General features: G+C 44.9%; 1 protein-coding gene across 5 annotated transcripts in view; it reads right to left on the bottom strand.

Moving 5' to 3' along the window:
- NGEF (neuronal guanine nucleotide exchange factor) overlaps positions 1–18,143 on the bottom strand; it is a 245,957-nt gene that overhangs the window by 73,648 nt on the left and 154,166 nt on the right. The window lies entirely within an intron of this gene.

Here is an 18,143-nt window from a genome sequence, read left to right as displayed (position 1 = left end):
GACGCGGGTTGTGTAGACGCTACCTAATCCCCTTAGCACCTCCACAACGCGTGTTCAACGTCTATTTTCTTAACTGGCAAGCCAGCCAATGACAGCCGACCCTTCGCAGGCTCCCGCTGTCAATGCGACCCCTAATTTACATATTGCATGGCACCCCCAGGGGAGGTGCCTGGGGGCGTGTTAGGAAAGCGGGCGCTGAACACTCAGCGCCTGCATTCACTGCATTTTTTTTGCATTGGCCCCAATGTTATGAGGCCTTCCCTGAGGTGCCACAGTAAGGCTCAATAATGTATTTATTTATTTATAATTTTGACTTGATTTCCCACTATTTGTCCAACAGGTCCCTATGTGGGTTACAGAACAGTATTTAATACTGTAATGTTGAGCCAGCCACAGCCAGCTATGACGTGCTCAGCCTCACTCACCCTCCGGACGCTAACCTGCCACGGCCATGGCCTCTCTAGGCATGTGCACGTTGTGGTGGAATACCTTGCCACGGTGCCATCTGATGACGTCTGTACACAAGGGATTTAAACGCCAGCCGCCCACCTCTCAGAATCCTTCGCAACAGGTCTCCTGCTTTCCTACAGTGCTAGTTGCTTCAGTGTTACTGCCTTGTTCCTCCTTCTATCCCTGCGTGTTGTTGCCTGGTCCTAGTTTATCTCTGTGTTGTCTTGTTCTTGGCCTTTCTGTCTCCTGTGTTCTGCCTCCTTCCAGCCCTCTTCGTTTGTCTGTGTCTCTGAGTTTTCCCTCTGGCTTATTTCACTCTGCTCTGACCTCGGATTGGACTTCGCCTCGCTTCTGCTTGCCCTAACCTCGGATTGGACCTGGACTTCACCTTGTCTTCTGCTCGCCTTGACCTTGGATCAGATCTGAACTTCGCTTTGCTCTCAGCCTGCCCTGATCTGGGATGAAACCTTGACTTTGCACTGCTCATCGCCTGCCTCGACTTCAGCTGGATCACCTACTGAGTATATTACCACCAGCTTCACATCAGGCCAGGAAAGCCCTGCTGGCTGCCAGAACCTGCGGGTCAACCCAAAGGGAAGGTGACTGCCTAGGCAGAAGACTTAGTCCCGTGGCACGTCAACCATCGCTTGTTAAGTCTTACCTTTTCCTCGCACAAGATGGGCTCTGCAAATTTAATTATGGCTCAAGAGCTCACCTCCTCTCAACGTGACAAATATCACAAAAATACAATTATATCAACAACATTAAAATGAGTACCAACCCATCCCATCCCTACTCTCACTCCATCAAACCTCCCCGTTCCCCTATCACTCCCACAACCCCAATTAATTATAACCCACTCCTACTCCCCTCCCCTTCCTTTAAGCAAAAGCTTCACTTTTCCACCCGACCCCTATTGCGCCAGTAGCTGCTCATACTCAAATTTAGGCTAGCATTTGCTGGAACAACCATGCTCTAACTTTTTAATGAAATTTCCCATAATCCGTTTCTAAATGGGTTTCTAAAGGAGCTCTGTTTCACAGCACAGGGCCCATAGCAAGACGTAGAGACTAGCCGGACCCCGTGAAAAGCCGGGACCTTCAAGAGCGCCCTGCTGCAAGGACCATAGCGCACTCTGCGGCTCATAGAAAGATCTCAAATGTGCTAAATACAACGGTTTTATTTATTTGTTATTATTGATGATTTAATGTAGCAAAGCTAAATGCATCATCCATACAAAATATCGCATATAGAAAACCTTCAAGTCTGCAGATGACAGCAAATTCAGATCACGTGTAAATGTTCTGGGCTTCTTGTCCAGCTTGCTCAGCCTTAGTGCGATATTCAGGAGTAGGGTGTGGAAAGGTTCAGGTTTGAGCCTCCAGCCTGGTGCATGAAATGAGACCACACTAATGAAGCCAGGAGTGAGATGACCTCATGGTTTGCTTTTGAAGGACACCTAGCCCTGGGAATATTTGTACCCCAGTGTCCAGTGGAGTATGGGGTTAATCTAGCACTGGACCCACAGGTCAGAAGGCACTGGTCCTAGGATGAGGGATCTAATGGGAGAAAAGTTTAAGAGATGTTCATGATGAATCTTTGGTGCTTTATCAAACGCTCTCTACCTTCCTCTGATTTTAAGCCCAGAAAGTGAGACTGATTAGGAGGTTCTTGAAGGAAAATTACTAGCTGAAACTGGGGAGGCTGTGAATATATTGTTGACTGATTAAAAACATCACTGGATGTAAACGTGCACTTAAAGGGTTACCAAAAAGCATGTCCAAATTTAGCAGTAAGTTCCCGCTGGTTTGCTTATAGCTGTGCTAATGGGCTGTTGTTGAGAAGTGCTCAGAAAGGAATTTTTGTTGGCACATATAGTTGGCCAGAGTGTACAGAATTTGTTTATCTTTCTCTAAATTAACGCACAGAGATCAAAGATTCTGATATAGCCCTCCTCCCACTTACTGGGGGACTGCTTATTAGTGAGCTTGTGTTTGTGTCAGTAGAAGCTCTATCAGAATCTGTTCCACGAGACACAGAAAAATATTATTTCTTTCCCATGAGATAACCAGATGTGACTGCTGAAAAGCTGTGTGTCTAGGTTCTTTCTTATGTCTATGATGGGCTGGACAGCACAACGCCTTCCCTACCCCCCAAAAAAAAACAAAACAACCAAACAAACCACACACACACACACACTCTCTCTCTCTCTCTTTTTTCTCTCTCTCTAGAAATAGAAAGGATTGGTTTTTGCTATATGGCTTCATGAAAAAGAAGCAGTAATTGGTAGCCCAGCTCATAAGCAGCTTATCAGAGTTTGTAAGTGGGCCAGGTTAGGCTGTGCAGGCCGTGTGTATGTCTTATAGCACTTTACACATGACAAACAGTAGTGATAGTAGGTTGCAGGAGACAGATCTGTGAGGGGACAGGCCCAGAAGCTTATGGTTGTGCTGTGCACGTCCATGCAGAGGAACCTGGGTTCAAATTCCAGGTCAGATCTTCCACTCCTCAGGTTCCTCAGGGAATCACAGTCAGAGGTGGCTCAGTGGCATTCCCGCCTCCTCAAGGCACAGCATAAGAGAGCCAAGGGGAGAGGGGGAGGGGGGTCCCCATGAAGTCTGGCCCTGGTGGTTACTTGAAATGCTGGGGAAAGGGGGGAGAGAGCGGTCAGGATCCCAGAGGAGTGGCAGATAAAAGTGTCAGTGATAATATTTCAAGGAAGATGGCAGCCCTGCCACAGTCCCTGGGAGCCTTACCACCTGCTTCCCACACTTCCCCCAGCATCTGCTCCCTGGGGATGTGGGAAATGGGTGAATGGTGGGGGTGTGAGTGTGTCGCGTACTCTCTCAGGGCCAGTGCAAAAGGCATTAGGAGCCCTAGGCAAATCTTATAGTCTTGTGGCTGCACTCCTCTTCATAATTAAAAATTATGCATTTATTTATTTTAAAATGTATTTTTAACTGCTTCTCTGATCCAAAAAGGGAGATTTTACACAAAAAAAAGACATTCAATGTATAGTCTTTTGAGATAAAAATATCACTATAGATGTAAATATATTATAAATGTATATTATATTTACATGTACTGCGGTGGTGCCAACCACAAAACCCTGCAAAAAAAAAGGCGCTTGGTTTAAGGCTTATTGAATAATGCATTGGATGTGAGCTTATAGTAACATACAGGCCGATACAGTACAGTGCGCTCCGAATCCGTGGCTGTCAGCGGGTTTGAGAACCGATGCCGGCAAAATTGAGCATTGGCTGTCAAACTCGCTGACAGCCGCCGCTTCCGTCAAAAAAAGAGGCGCTAGGGACGCGCTAGTGTCCCTAGCGCCTCTTTTTACCGCGGGCCCTAATTTAATTAAATTAAGTTACTGAATCGTGCGCACAGGAGAGTGGCCTGTGCGAGCGCCGGGAGAGCGGGCACTTCCCGCTCTCCTGCATGGTTTACTGTTTCGGCCCGATAATAAATATCGGCAGAAAAAAACCCAAGCAGTCCATCCATTCTGCCCACCAAGGTTTTTTTTTTATTTAAGTAAAGTAACTGCCTTCTGTTACAGGTTATAATTGCTTGGCCCTTAGAAAGTCCTGTGTAAACAGAAACACCATTACAAAATAGTAAACCTCCTGGGAACTAACTACCAGCACTCAAACAGAACAACCCTACCTATGAAAAAGCCCTAAAATACCAATACACTTCCTATTAGGAAAACAAAACAAGTCAGGCTGCTATAGATCCCTAAACAGAAACTGTAAGCTAGCAGAATATTTCACCTCAGTCAAACATGCAGAACACAGACAGACACTCATCAAATACAGAATAAAGTATAAATGTGCAGACAAAAACTGAACTGGAAATTGCTACAAGTCCAAAACAAAAAAAAATCACCATTCCTCATAAAACAATAAAATGAAGAAATATGAAACATCAATCATAATAGATATTTTGTTTTATATTTATTATGTATGTTTTTGATTGTTATCTGCTGAGATTTGTGGATCAGTATAATATATACATTTTATAAATAATTCAACTCAGCTGATGTACAGTATATCCAATAATTATACTCATAACATTTTTTTTAATTTCCCAAAAATTAATAAAATATTTCAATACAACAGACACAATAACCACAATAATTAAAACTAATAAAAGATAAAAAATATCTCCACTCTCCATACATGAGTACTTTGGAGTTTTAGATGTCCCAAGATTGTCATGGATTAGCAGAAGTTTTTTTACTCTCAATCTTTCTCTCTCACACACACTCTCACACATACACACACACGCGCTCAATATAGGAACATGCTCTCTTTCTCTCTCTCACACATGTACATTTAATCACAGGAACCTGCTGTTACGCCCCCACCCGCAGTCGTCCCGTGCTCGGGACTACTCACCTTCGGGGTCACACAGCGGGTCCCGGTCTTGTCTCCCTCATGGCCCTCGCGAGCCCAGCTAGGTCCCGGTGTCCTGCGGCGGCGGTTGCTGGGCCTTCATTCACACACCAGGTCCCACGCCGGGCCTCGGCGTCCCAGCAGCTAGCCATGCCCCTACGCGTGCGGACCAGCCGCCCTGGTATGGGTTCTAGGGGGGGGCCTAGTTCCGCGGCGCACCCTGATTGAATGGATATCAAAAGGAAGTTCCTGGCCTCACTTCCTTGCCTTGGCAATCGGGTCGGTTTGTTCCTGAGATTGCCCTTGCTCATGTTCCTGCTTGCCTGTTCCTAGTCTCGTTCCAGGATCCTTCTGTTCCAGTTCCATTCCTGCTTGTTCCTGCTTCCTTGCCCTGCTTGTTCCTGTCTTCATTGTTCGTCTTCCTGGTCTTATCTCAGACTGCCTTTCTGGTAAAGACCTCAGCTTGTTCCTGACCTGCCTGCCGCCTGCCAAAGACCTCAGCTTGTTCCTGACCTGCCTGCCTGCCGCCTGCCAAAGGCCACAGCCTGTTCCTGACTCGTCTGCCTGCCTGCCGCCTGCCCAAGACCTCTGCCTGTTCTTTGACCCTGCCTGACCTCTGGATCTTGACCCTTGCTTCGTTGACCACTCCTTGGACTGATTCTTGAACTTGACCTTGCTCGCCTGACCTTGCTTGATTCTGGCTCTGTCCCTAGCCTTGTCGTCACCAACACTCTTCTGATTCGCTTATCTCCAACCTGTTTCTAGCCTCGAACCCGATAGTGCTCTTCCAGTTCCTCTTACACTACTAGCATAAATATTTTAGAAATCAGAGCGCTGAGACCTACCCAGGTCGGCTGAGGTTGGAGATAGTATGAAGGGAGTCCTATTCATTGCTCAATAGTGACACCTACTGGTGGCGCATGAGTACTGGGTTCCAGAGGGAATCGCATTTTATGGCTACTGGTCAAGGATGGTCATCATAATGGATGGAAAAGGTTACGTAAAAAATCAGGAAAATACTCTGGGTTGTTGTGAATGAAAGATGATGGCTGCTGAAAAAAATTCCAGTTCTAATTGAGTTGAAACCCCAAAGAAGCAGGAGGAAACTGCAGAGCCACGAATACAATAATAAAAAAAGAACTTACAGCACTCTGAAGGATCTGATGATGATATATTTCAAGCATTGGTCTCTGAGAAACTTTTCCCTGTATGAATCACAGAGGAATCCTCTCACAAAGTGTGAGTCTCTAAGAAATCATGTCTGAAGGATCAGAATGGAGAAATTACTTACCGGATAATTTCAATTTCCTTAGTGTAGACAGATGGACTCAGGACCAATGGGTTTATGCTCCCCTGCTAGTAGATGGAGACGGAGTCAAGTTTCAAAGCTGACGTCACATTAGATATACTCCTGCGTGACCTCAGCCATTCAGTATTCTCTTCAAAAGCCATTGTGGACATACTATTGAAAAACTTGATTAAAATTTGATTACAACTTGTTAAAAAAACTGATTTAAAAAAACGGATGACCGTAACTGTACTCCACCAAACCTAAGCGCTGAATCCCAGCAATATTATAGATGCCCTGATCTAGAGACAGGGCGACAGCTTACCCTTAACCTCTTAGAATCAAGATTCACCTTATGGGCGATTCCTTGGCAACATTCATGGGCGGCTTTGGGTGGGATGCTGAGTCTATCTGCCTATACTAAGGAAAACAAAATTATCAGGTAATGAATTTCTCCATTTCCTAGCATATAGCCAGATGGACTCAGGACCAATGGGATGTACAAAAACTACTCCCGAACAGGATGGGAGGCTACTTGCAGTCCAGTTAGCAACGCCCTGGCAAAGGCTGTGTCCTCTCAGGCCCGAAAGTCCAAGCGATAAAACCTGGAGAATGTGTGCAAGGAAGACCATGTCGCCGTTCAGCAGATGTCAACGGGAGACAGTAGCTTAGCTTCTGCCCAGGATACTGCCTGGGCCCTAGTGGAATGAGCTTTAACCTGAAAGGGTAATGGCTTCTCTGCCTCTACATAAGCTCCCGTGATCACTTCTTTGATCCAGCGAACTATGGTAGCTCACAAAGCTGCTTCCCTTTGTTTCCTTCTACCAAGAAGAACAAACAAGCGGTCCGTCTTGCATACTGGTTCTGAGATTTCCAGATAGCATACTAAAAACCTACTGACATTTAAGTGGCATAGGAGGCAGGAGTCTTCCGTGTCCTTGTGTCTATCTAGAGACGGTAGTGAAATGGACTGATTCAAGTGAAACTCCAAGACTACCTTAGGCAAGAAGGAAGCGACAGTGCAAAGCTGTAATGTTCCTGGAGTCAACCGGAGGAATGGCTCCCGACACAACACCTGTAGTTTAGAGAGGAGGTGAGCCGAGCATATCGCCACAAAGAATATAGTCGTCAGTGTTAACAGGTGAAGGGACAGGCTGCGCAGCGACCGAAAGGAAGGCCCTGCTAAAAAGTCCAATACTGGATTGAGATTCCATAGGGGGACCGGCAACCATAAGGGTGGTCGGAGGTGTTTAACCCCTTTTAGGAAATGGGCGAAGTCCAAATGTGGTGACAGGCGGGCTCCGTTCACCTCGCCTCTGAAACAGGAGAGAGCTGCTGCCTGGACCTTCAAGTAGTTGAGGGACAACTCTTTGTTCAGGCCGTTCTGTAAAAATTCTAGAACTAAGGGGATTTTGGTCATCCGAGGTGTCACTCCATGTTCCTTGCAACAGGCCTCAAATATTCTCCACATCCGCATGTACGCTAAGGATGTTGAGAATTTCCGCGTGCAGAACAAGGTGGAAATTACTGCCGCCAAATATCCACGCTTCCTTAAGCGAGCCCTCTCAAGGGCCAGACCATAAGACAAAATCGAGTTGGGTCTTCGTGAAGGATCGGAGCTTGTTGGAGCAGATCCCTGTGTGGAGGTAGGCATAGGGGGGTCTCCACCAGAAGCCTCCACATGTCTGCATACCATGGGCGTCTGGGCCAATCCGGGGCCACTAGAAGAACTAGTCCCCTGTGGTTCTAACATTGTCTTTTCCTGCTATGTGGGAGGCCGAAATCCCCTGCAGATTCAACTCTGTCCATTTCATAAGGAGATCTATCTCCAGGGACACTTGCTGGATTTTGGTTCCTCCTGGCAAGTGGTGTAGGCTACCATTATTGCGTTGTCCGACATCACGCTGACTGCCTGACCCTGGAGTATGTGGCTGAACTGTAGACACGCTAATCTAACTGCCTGGGCTTCCAGAAAGTTTACGTTCCAGAGCGCCTCTTCTTTGGTCCAATGCCCCTGGATTGTCAGTTCCTGACAGTGAGTTCCCCACCTTTGGAGGTTCGCATCTGTCTTGAGGACTAGCTAATTCGGAGGGGACAGGCTTACACCTTTGCCCAGATGAACTTCCTGTAGCCACCACTGGAGCCGAGAACATACTTCCATCGGTAGGTGGAGGTGAATCGAGTAGTCTTGAGACAGCAGGTTCCAACGTGACAGTAGGGAGCGATGTACTTGGCACATCAGCTTCCTTATCCTCGAGGGAAGGAGAAAGACCTTGTCCAGCTTGGTGTCAAACCGGACTCCCAGATACTCTAAGGACTGGGGCTATCGGTGCCATTGGCCTGCCTCTGTCACATGGTAGGAGCAATGGACGGCCAATGGCACCGATAGCCCCTGTCACATGGTAAGGGCAAAGGGCCATCGGCGCCATTTTGATTAGTGGCAGCCAACGGCCCGAGAGGGGAAGATCGCTCCCAGGACCCCCGCTGGACCACCAGGGACTTTAGGCAAGTTTTGGGGGGTTGGGAGGGTGGGGGATTGTAATTAATTAAATCTGAAGGATTGGGGTGGGGGTGGGATTTTGGTTCGGGACAGCCGAAAGAAAATCGGCCCAAACCGCGGGAAACGAAATTTCCTGCGGTGAGCTGAAAAGGCCAAACCGAAAGGTTCGGCCAAATCACATCTCTAGTATTTGTGCCATCAAAAAAATATAGCAGATTGGTGAGGCAAGACTTCCCTTCCCTAAAACCATGTTGGCTTTATCCCATTAAAATAGGCCTTTCTATATGTTCAGTAATTTTGTTCTTATTTAGCCTGGCACAGACATCAGACTCACTAGTCTGTAGTTTCCTGGATCACCCTGGATCCCTTTTTAAAAATTGGTGTCACTTTAGCAACCCTTCAGTCTTCAAGTACCATAGACGATTTTAGTGATAGTTTACAAATTACCAATAGCAAGTCCACAATTTCATTTTTCAGTTCTTTTAGCACTCTGGGATGTATACCATCTGGTCTAGGTGATTTGCTGCTCTTTAGTTTGTCAAGTTTCCCTATTACATCTTCCAGGTTCACTGAGATTTGTTTCAGTTTCTCTGATTATTATCTCTGGTATGGGTATCTCTCATATACCTTTTTCAGTGAAGACCAAAGCAAAGAATGTTAGTCTCTCTGCTATGGCCTTATCATCCTTAAGTGCCCCTTTTACTCCTTGATTATCTAATGGTCCAGCTGACTCCCTCACAGGCTTTTAACCTTGAATGTACCTGAAAAAGATTTTCCTTCCATGGCAAGCTTCTTTTTAAATGCTCTCTTTGCCTTCCTTATAAATGCTTGGCATCTAACTTACCAATGCTTATGCTCTTTCCTGTTTTCTTCATTTGGATCCCTTTTTCATTTCTTGAAAGATGTTCTTTTAGCTATTATTATAGCCTCTTTCATCTCACCACTTAATCAAACTGGTAGTCATTTAGCCTTCCTTCCGCCTTTTCTAATGCATGAAACACACCTGGTCTAGGCTTCCAAGATGGCATTTTTAAACAAGGTCCATGTTTGATGTAAATTCTTAACCTTTGAAGCTACTGCTTTCAGTTTTTTCCTAACCATTTTCCTCATTTTATCATAGTCGTCTCTTTGAAAGTTAAATGCTGATGCAGTAGATTTCTTTAGTGTCCTCCCTCCAGTTATTAAGTCAAATTTGATCATGTTGTGATCATTATTGCCAAGTAGCTCTAACCCTGTTACCTCTCATACCAAATCCTGTGTTCCATTAAGACCTAGGTCTAAATAGTTTCCCCTCTTGTTGGTTCTTGTACCAACTGTTTCATGAAATAATCATTTCATCCAAGAACTTTACCTCTCTAGCATGCCCTGATGTGACATTCACCCAGTCAATACTGGGATAATTGAAATCCCCCATTATTATTGTGCTGCTGATTTTGTTAGCTTCCCTAATTTCTTTTAGCATTTCATTGTCTGTTCATTCTGGCCAGGTAGATGGTAATACAACCCTATTGCTATTGTATTCCCCTATTCACCTGGAATTTCTATCCATAAAGATTCAACAATGCATTTTGTTTCCTGCAGAATTTGTATCCTGTTTGATTCAATGCCCTCTTTAATATATAGTGCCACTCCTCCATCAATTTGATCCATCCTCCATAATTTGTACCTTAGTATCACAGTGGTTACCCTCCTTCCACCAAGTCTCTGACATGCCAATTATATCTACCTCTTCATTCAGTGCTATACACTCCCATCTTATTTTTTAGCCTTCTAGCATGTGCATATAGATATTTCAAAGTATGTTTTTTATAAGCAGCTGCTGTGTCGGTTAGAGGAAATTGGTATTAGAGGTACCATGCTTAAGAACATAAAAACATAAGAAAATGCCATACTGGGTCAGACCCAAGGGTCCATCAAGCCCAGCATCCTGTTTCCTACAGTGGCCAATCCAGGCCATAAGAACCTGGCAAGTACCCAAAAACTAAGTCTATTCCATGTAACCATTGCTAATGGCAGTGGCTATTCTCTAAGTGAACTTAATAGCAGGTAATGGACTTCTCCTCCAAGAACTTATCCAATCCTTTTTTAAACACAGCTATACTAACTGCACTAACCACATTTTCTGGCAACAAATGCGTTGAGTAAAAAAGAACTTTCTCCGATTAGTTTTAAATGTGCCCCATGCTAACTTCATGGAGTGCCCCCTAGTCTTTCTACTATCCGAAAGAGTAAATAACCGATTCACATCTACCCGTTCTAGACCTCTCATGATTTTAAACACATCTATCATATCCCCCCTCAGTCGTCTCTTCTCCAAGCTGAAAAGTCCTAACCTCTTTAGTCTTTCCTCATAGGGGAGTTGTTCCATTCCCCTTATCATTTTGGTAGCCCTTCTCTGCTTCTTTGGTTTGAATCATTTTAACAAAGAGGCAATATCAAGTTCAGTATAGGGAAAAAGGTTCTTCTTGGAGACATATCATCTGTGGTGTTCCTCAAGGATCAACACTGTTGTGTTGTCCATTCTTTTCAACATTTTCATGCATCCACTATGTGATGTTCTAAAGGGGTTAGATGGACTTTACTTTTTATATGTGGACGATATTCAGACACATCTGCCGTGTGTAGATGGAAGTTAAAACATGGCTTACTGCAAATTATTTGATGCTGAATGTTGAAGAAAACCCCTCTCTCTGCTTTGGATAGGAAAAAGGCACATTGACCAAGGGATGAACAGCATAACATTTTTAGGAGAAACACTACATTTGGTAGCAGAAGCCAGAAATGTAGGTGTCATTTTTTATTCACAGTTGAGTTCTAAATCTCACATGAAGCATATGGTAAAAAAAAAAAAAAAAGCCTTTTTCAAGTTTAGAATTTTGATGCCTTTAAACTATTTGCTAACTGAGAGTCTATTTTGGTCAGTATCAGAAGCACTTTTATTCAACCAAGTTGATTATTGTAATAGCTTAGTTGTCAGTCTTCCCCAAACAAGTATTAGAGCACACTGTGGTGCAGATTTTAATGGGTCTTAAGCGCTCTGACAATATTAGCCCAGTATTTCGCCAATTACATTGGCTACCTGTAAAATGGCATATGCAATTTAAAGTGTTAATCACTGTTTTTAAGTTGATAAATTTGGAGGAACCCTGCTCACTTGAAGATAAACTGAAGAAATATAATCCAGCAAGTCAATTAAGATTTAACTCTGATGATTTGCTGATGATCCCCTCTGTGCGAAAATACAGGTTACAAACAGCACGTAACAGCGCCTTCTCACAGGTTGCACCTGTATTTTTGGAATGGACTTCCAACTGAGTTACGTCTGGAAAGGGGATCTGAAACCTTTTAGAAAGAAATTGAAGACTTTTTATTTCAATGAAGCACTGAATTAATTTTGATGTGATTGTCGTGATTTTATAAATTTTTTGGTTTTGTTTTAATATAATTTACGAATGTAAAACACATTGGACCATTTTTGGGGGACTCAGCGGTATATAAGAAGATGGTGATTAATACACATTTATTTTTCTACATCTTCTTATATACCGCTGAGTCCCCCAAAAATGGTCCAATGAGGTTTACATTCGTAAATTATATAACCCCGTCCAAACGCACGAAACAGACACAGTACTCCCCTCAGATTCCTCTTCCCTTTAAACATCAGACTCGCATCCATGTGGGACACGAGGATTACAGCCTTGTGGTCTACTCATGGCTCCTTTGCCACTCGACCTTCTACTCGGATTTCTCCACGTCTCCCAACCATCAGCATGCAGTTCTTCCCGGTATCCTCCACGCTCTGGACCTTCGAGGGGCACTCCTCATTTCAGAACAACCCCTTACTCCTTCCTCATGGCCTTTTCCTCAAGGGGAGGAAATGACTCACCTCCACAACCTCGGCCGCAGGCCTCTTCCCTTGAGGGGAAAAGCTCCTGCAGGGCCCCACTCCCTACTGGCTATTTCAGGTCTGGTACATCCTGGAGATTCCCCTTCTCTCTCCAACTCCATCCTAGAAAAGGGGGCAACTCCCGCCAAACTGGCCAGGGCTTATACCTCCCTGGGACACCTCGCAAGCAATGAAGACCTTTCTGAATTTAAGGGGCTAGCACAACGCCATCGATATAATACCTTTTCCGCTACCTGCACTGGACCCAGTACCACACACCAAGTGTCATCCACTGTCCATTTTGCAGAACACAGATTCAAACATTCAAACATTTTTCATAACACTTCAGAAAACAGAAATTCCCGGGACTCCCAAAATATCTTGTATGACAAGAAGGGGAACAGGACAAATTTGGGGGTCTCCCCGCATATTATTAGCCATACACCTATTGGGAAAACAGAGCAAGCTAGACTACGCATTAGCAGAATACCTCATGTTTCTCACACACACAGAACACACAAAAATCCTCACCAAATATAAAATAAGTAATCACAAATAGCAAATAGACATATGCAGATGAAAGATTCCCATAAGAGAATGAGCAGGAAAAACTCTGTATAATACTGAGAGAAACAGGAGAAACAGCAGCTATGGCAGCAAAAAATGTATCCTGCTACCAGACCAGAAATGTAATCTGACAGAGACAATAATGATCAGAACCAGCATTTGGAACTTGTCCTTGTTATTGTCCTGTCTGTGCCCTGGAGGTTTATCTTAATGTTAGTATCACTACTTTGTACATTTTTTCCCTTTAATTTTAACCACAGAGGTGGTCATTTTCAAAGCCATTCACTTGCATAAAACTCAGTTTTATGCATATAAATGGCTGTCCTAAAATTGATCCAGGCCCAGTGCACATAAAAGTGCACATGTAACCCAGTTTTGAACATCCTTTTATATGCACCCTGAGGAGAAACATTTCTGGGGGGACAGAGTTGGGCAGAGTTGCGACTTACAGACAATTTTATTTTAAAAAAGTACAAACATAAGTTACCCTGCCCTGTTTGGTGCAGCTATAACTTTGTGCGGGGTAATATGTGTTCATACTTGGTCAACTACCTGAGGGTTTTCAAAGCAAATTTATGTATGTAAGTCGCACTGAAAATACTTGATAAACGTCTACGTGTTCAATGTAACAATGTTACCACTATGCAGGCTTTTATAAAATTACCCTCTTCACATATTATTTTAGCAACATGCACACATTGTCATGCCAATACATTAATGCAAGTCTGCTGTGCTCTGTCTACTCTAGCCTCGACCCCTTCCCTCCTGTCCTTGCATACTTCCTGGCAGGGGAGGGGTTAGAACAGGAAGTAGAGGATTCTGGGCACAGGCCAATAGACTCATCAAGCAGAGCCCTCTGTACTTAGGCATAGCACAGAGCCCTGGTGCCGCCCCCAAATTTGCTGTGCTCTAGTCTAGGCGATCACCTAATCTGCCTAACAGAAAAGGCAGCTCTGCACCCATGTGTCAAGAGCAGGCACAAATGGAGAAAGTGTATGTGGGTGCTAGGAGCAGAGTTGGTATGGAGAAGGGTTCTAAAACTGCAATATTTAACATGTAGGGAAACCCCCTAAATATGGTGCAGTTTTTCTGAGTTTGTTAGCTGTACCAGAGGCTCTGGGTAAAGGAAACCCATGTATTCCATGTTTGAAAAAAATGTTTTATAGATCTGTTGTATAGAACTACTTAAAGACAATTAAATGGCATTTTAGCTGAGTGAGCATTATATTTAGTGGATGATGTGTTATTTGGAAAAATAGTATACACGATCCCTTAAACATTTTGGGCTTTTATGACTGGGTGATCATGGCGTAGCAGGAGCTATAAAATTGGCAACGTTTGGTGGGTTTTTGCTGTTTTGGTTCCTGCTCTTATTGGGAATGGGTGGATAATAGGGACCTCCAGCCCATGAGTTGGCAGGTCCCAGGGACCCTCCCACGTGGGAAAGGAACCTTGTAGGGGCTTTTCCCTCAAGGGGAGAGTTCCATGCCCATGGAGTGGGTTTCTTCCTCCTCCCAATGGACTAACCAGGAGGCGAGTGAAAGAAAAGATCATTCCTTCCTCTGAGGAAGTGTGCCAAATGTTCAGGAGTGGGGTGAGTCCAAGAAGAGTACCCCAGAGAATCCCTTGAAGTGCAGTGGTCCGGGAGGAAGGTGGAGTGGAAATTGTAAGGGAGACTGAAGACCACAGGAGTATGAATAAATCATGTAACTCGGAGCTGCATTTGGTCGCCATTGGATGTGAATGTTGATAATGGGTATGCCAAAGGCAAATACCCGTCCTTAAGAGATTTGGGAGTGTGGTACTATTTAAGAGGACTGTGAGAAGGTGGACCATCCATCCAGGACTTTTCATGGAAAAGAAGTTGCATGAGAAAAAGTCATGAAAAGGTGGAATGTACCATTGTGTTCCTAAGCAAATTGAGATTTTATGTGATTCTGAATATAATTGCTGGCTGGTTCATCTAGAAAAATAAACTGTGTGGAACTTTGAAATTCAGCGTCTGTTGCACTTATTTAACCAGCACTGGGTGAAGAATGGGCTCATGGAGGGGAGTTGAGGGTTATCCTCCCTGTCCAGTCAGTACAAGAGGAGAATGGAATCATCCACTAATCCCGCTGCTGTGGATTTTTTTTTTTAACTTTTTATTTATTGTGTTTTAAATTACACTCAAGCATATTTGAAGACATAACCAGTATTGCTATGCAGAACATAAAGAAATAATGACAAATACAAATGATGAAGCTATATCTAGCAAATACTATATTGATATATGGGGGTGTGTATATATAAAGAAAAATAATCCAAAAAAGAACTGCAGTCAAACTTCTAAATAAGGTCACTTATCTAAATCATTACACTGGAGGCAAAGATTTATTAACTAAAAAACATTACACTGGAGGCAAAGATTTATTAAATAAAAAACTTCCAGTTAAGAAGGATCATAAAAGATATAACTTGATCCTTGCCACTTCATAAAACATTTGCAGGGAAACCTTAACTGGAAGGAAGCCCCTAAGGCTGTTGTCCTTTGCTTTAAAAGTAGAAACTGTTTTCTTCGTATGTGGGTTTCCTTAACAACATCCAGAAATATACAGATCTTTTGCCCTAAAAAGAAAGACTCTCTAATACGTGAGTACCAACCAGTCTGGTGATGTCGAGAGACCAGAAACATGGAAAGAGAACATCGAGGAGCTCCCACAAAGATGAAGAACATAGAGGCCTTGAAGAAGCAAGATTGGACCACTGAAGACTCCTGGAGGGCAAGCTGGAAAAGGACTCTAGGAGCAGGATCTCCTTGCGAAGGCGAAGAGTAGCTGATTGAAGAGCCCTTTTATAGGGCAAGCAGGCTGATGTCATCGGGAAAGGCCATGGAGCTTTTCCCACCACAGGCCCTTTAAATGTTCGAGAGGTGCACAAGTGCACCTAGGAGACCACCGACAGAAGCGGCATGTCGTCAGCATTCCTAGCCGCGTAGAAGCAGGAGATGGCAGCGTCAGGAGCTGAGCGGCACCTCAAGACCGCAATAGAGCAGGAGCGGCAATGGGAGGGGGAGGGGGAAAGGGCGCATAGGAAGACAAGGACGTGCCGGGAGGTGAATGAGACCGCTCGTGGGAACCACCCATGAACAGGATTCACAATATCTGCTTGCAACCACCATTGGAGGTGAGAGCAGACTTCCATAGACAGGTGGAGCTGAATCAAATAGTCCTGAAACTGCAGGCTCCAGCGAGACAGCAGGGATCGCTGAAGAGGACACATGCACCCTCGCCCACGGCATCATTTCCAGGGTTGCCACCATCAAATCAAGTACCTGTAGATAGGACCACACTGTCGGGCATATAGTGTTCACCAAGAGACGTACCTGAGTCATCAACTTCTGACTATGAGCTACTGGCAGGGAAAACTTTGCCCCGCTTCATGTCAAACCAAATCCCCAGATACTCCAATGACTAAGATGGCTGAAGACCACTTTAGGGTAGGTTCACCACCCAACCGAGCTCCTGCAAAAGGGAGATCACCTTGCAAGTCAGCAGGCAGATCTCTTCCAGAGACAGTCTGAATCAACCAGTCGTCCAAATATGGGCATACTAGGATCCCATCCTATCTCAACTCTGCTGCCATCACCATCATAACCTTGGAAAAAGTTCTGGAAGTGGTGGCCAGACCAAAAAGCAGCGCCCAAAACCAATAATGGTACCCCAACACCGCGAAACGCAGAAAACATTGGTGTCCAATTGGATGGGAATATGAAGGTATGCCTCGGACAGTTCCAAGGACGTCAGAAATTCCCCTGACTGCACGGTCATTATCACAGAGCGCAATGCTTCCATGCAAAAATGAGTCACCCGCAAATGACGGATGACCCCTTTGAGATCCAGGATGGGGCGAAAGGAGCCCTCCTTCTTGGGCACAATGGATTAATGGAATATCAACATGTATTTTCTTGAAACGTGGGTACTGGAACCACAGCCCTCAGACTGAGGAGCCTTGACAGCACACACTCCACCGCCTGCTTCTTCTGCGGGGAGTGGAAGGGCGACACCATGAACACATCTCGAGGAACACTGAGATAATCCAGCGCATAACCTTCTCGCATTACCTCCAGGACCCACTGATCCGATGTGATCTCGAACCACCTCTGATAAAAGAAAGAGAGGTGCCCCTCTATCTCCTGTTCCCGGGTGTGGGTCGGCAAACTTTCATTGGAAGGCTTGGGAGGTTCCACTACCCGAGCCCGCGCCTCGCTTGGGCTGTCTGGCAAAAGGACTGAGACCGGCCAAAAGTCTGAGTCTTCGGAAAGGTCGTCCCTCTGTAGGGACAAAATTGCTTGGAACCCCTGAGATGATCCCTCATACCATAGGGGCGCGGCAACTATTTCTTATCCTCCAGCAACCAAGGAACTGGAGATTCGCCCCACTTACTGGACAACTTCTCCAACTCACTCCCAAACAAGAACGAGCCTTAAAAGGCAATTTTGTAAGATTAGCTTTGGAGGTCGCATCGGCCTACCAATTTCTCAGCTATAACTTGCGTCTGGCCACCATTACCGAAGCCACTCCTCTGGCCGAGGTGCAGACCAAATTTCAGCCTGCAACTGCTAAAAAGTTGGCGGTGGGTTCCATAACTGTCCTGGAATTCACCCCAGAGTCATCAACCTCCTGAGGGAGAAGCAAACAAGAGCGAGCCACTAGGAAACAACAGGAAGCTATCTGCAAGGTCATTGCCACTGATTCAAATGCTTGCTTAAGGATAGCCTCAATCCTCCTATTATGCACATCCTTCAAGGCTGTTCCTCCCTCCTCAGGGATAGTCATCTGTTTAGAGATGCTACTGACAAACGCATCCACTTTAGAAAAATGCAGACTTTTTTTTTTTCTCCACTGGATCCAGGGGGTACAGGCCTTCCAAGGTCCGAACCCCTTTAAAATTTGTCTCCGGGGCGCCCCACTCAAGATCAGTTCTTGAATGGTCTCCATAACAGGGAAAACATAAGAGGCTTTACGCAAAGAAACCACCATCTGCTGGAGTCAGAGAATACTGGCAGGCTGATGT

The sequence above is a fragment of the Rhinatrema bivittatum genome, chromosome 9, assembly GCF_901001135.1.
Source record: "Rhinatrema bivittatum chromosome 9, aRhiBiv1.1, whole genome shotgun sequence".
NCBI lineage: Eukaryota > Metazoa > Chordata > Amphibia > Gymnophiona > Rhinatrematidae > Rhinatrema > Rhinatrema bivittatum.
Note: the sequence above shows the minus strand (reverse complement) of the source record. Positions and strands in the feature narration are given on the sequence as shown.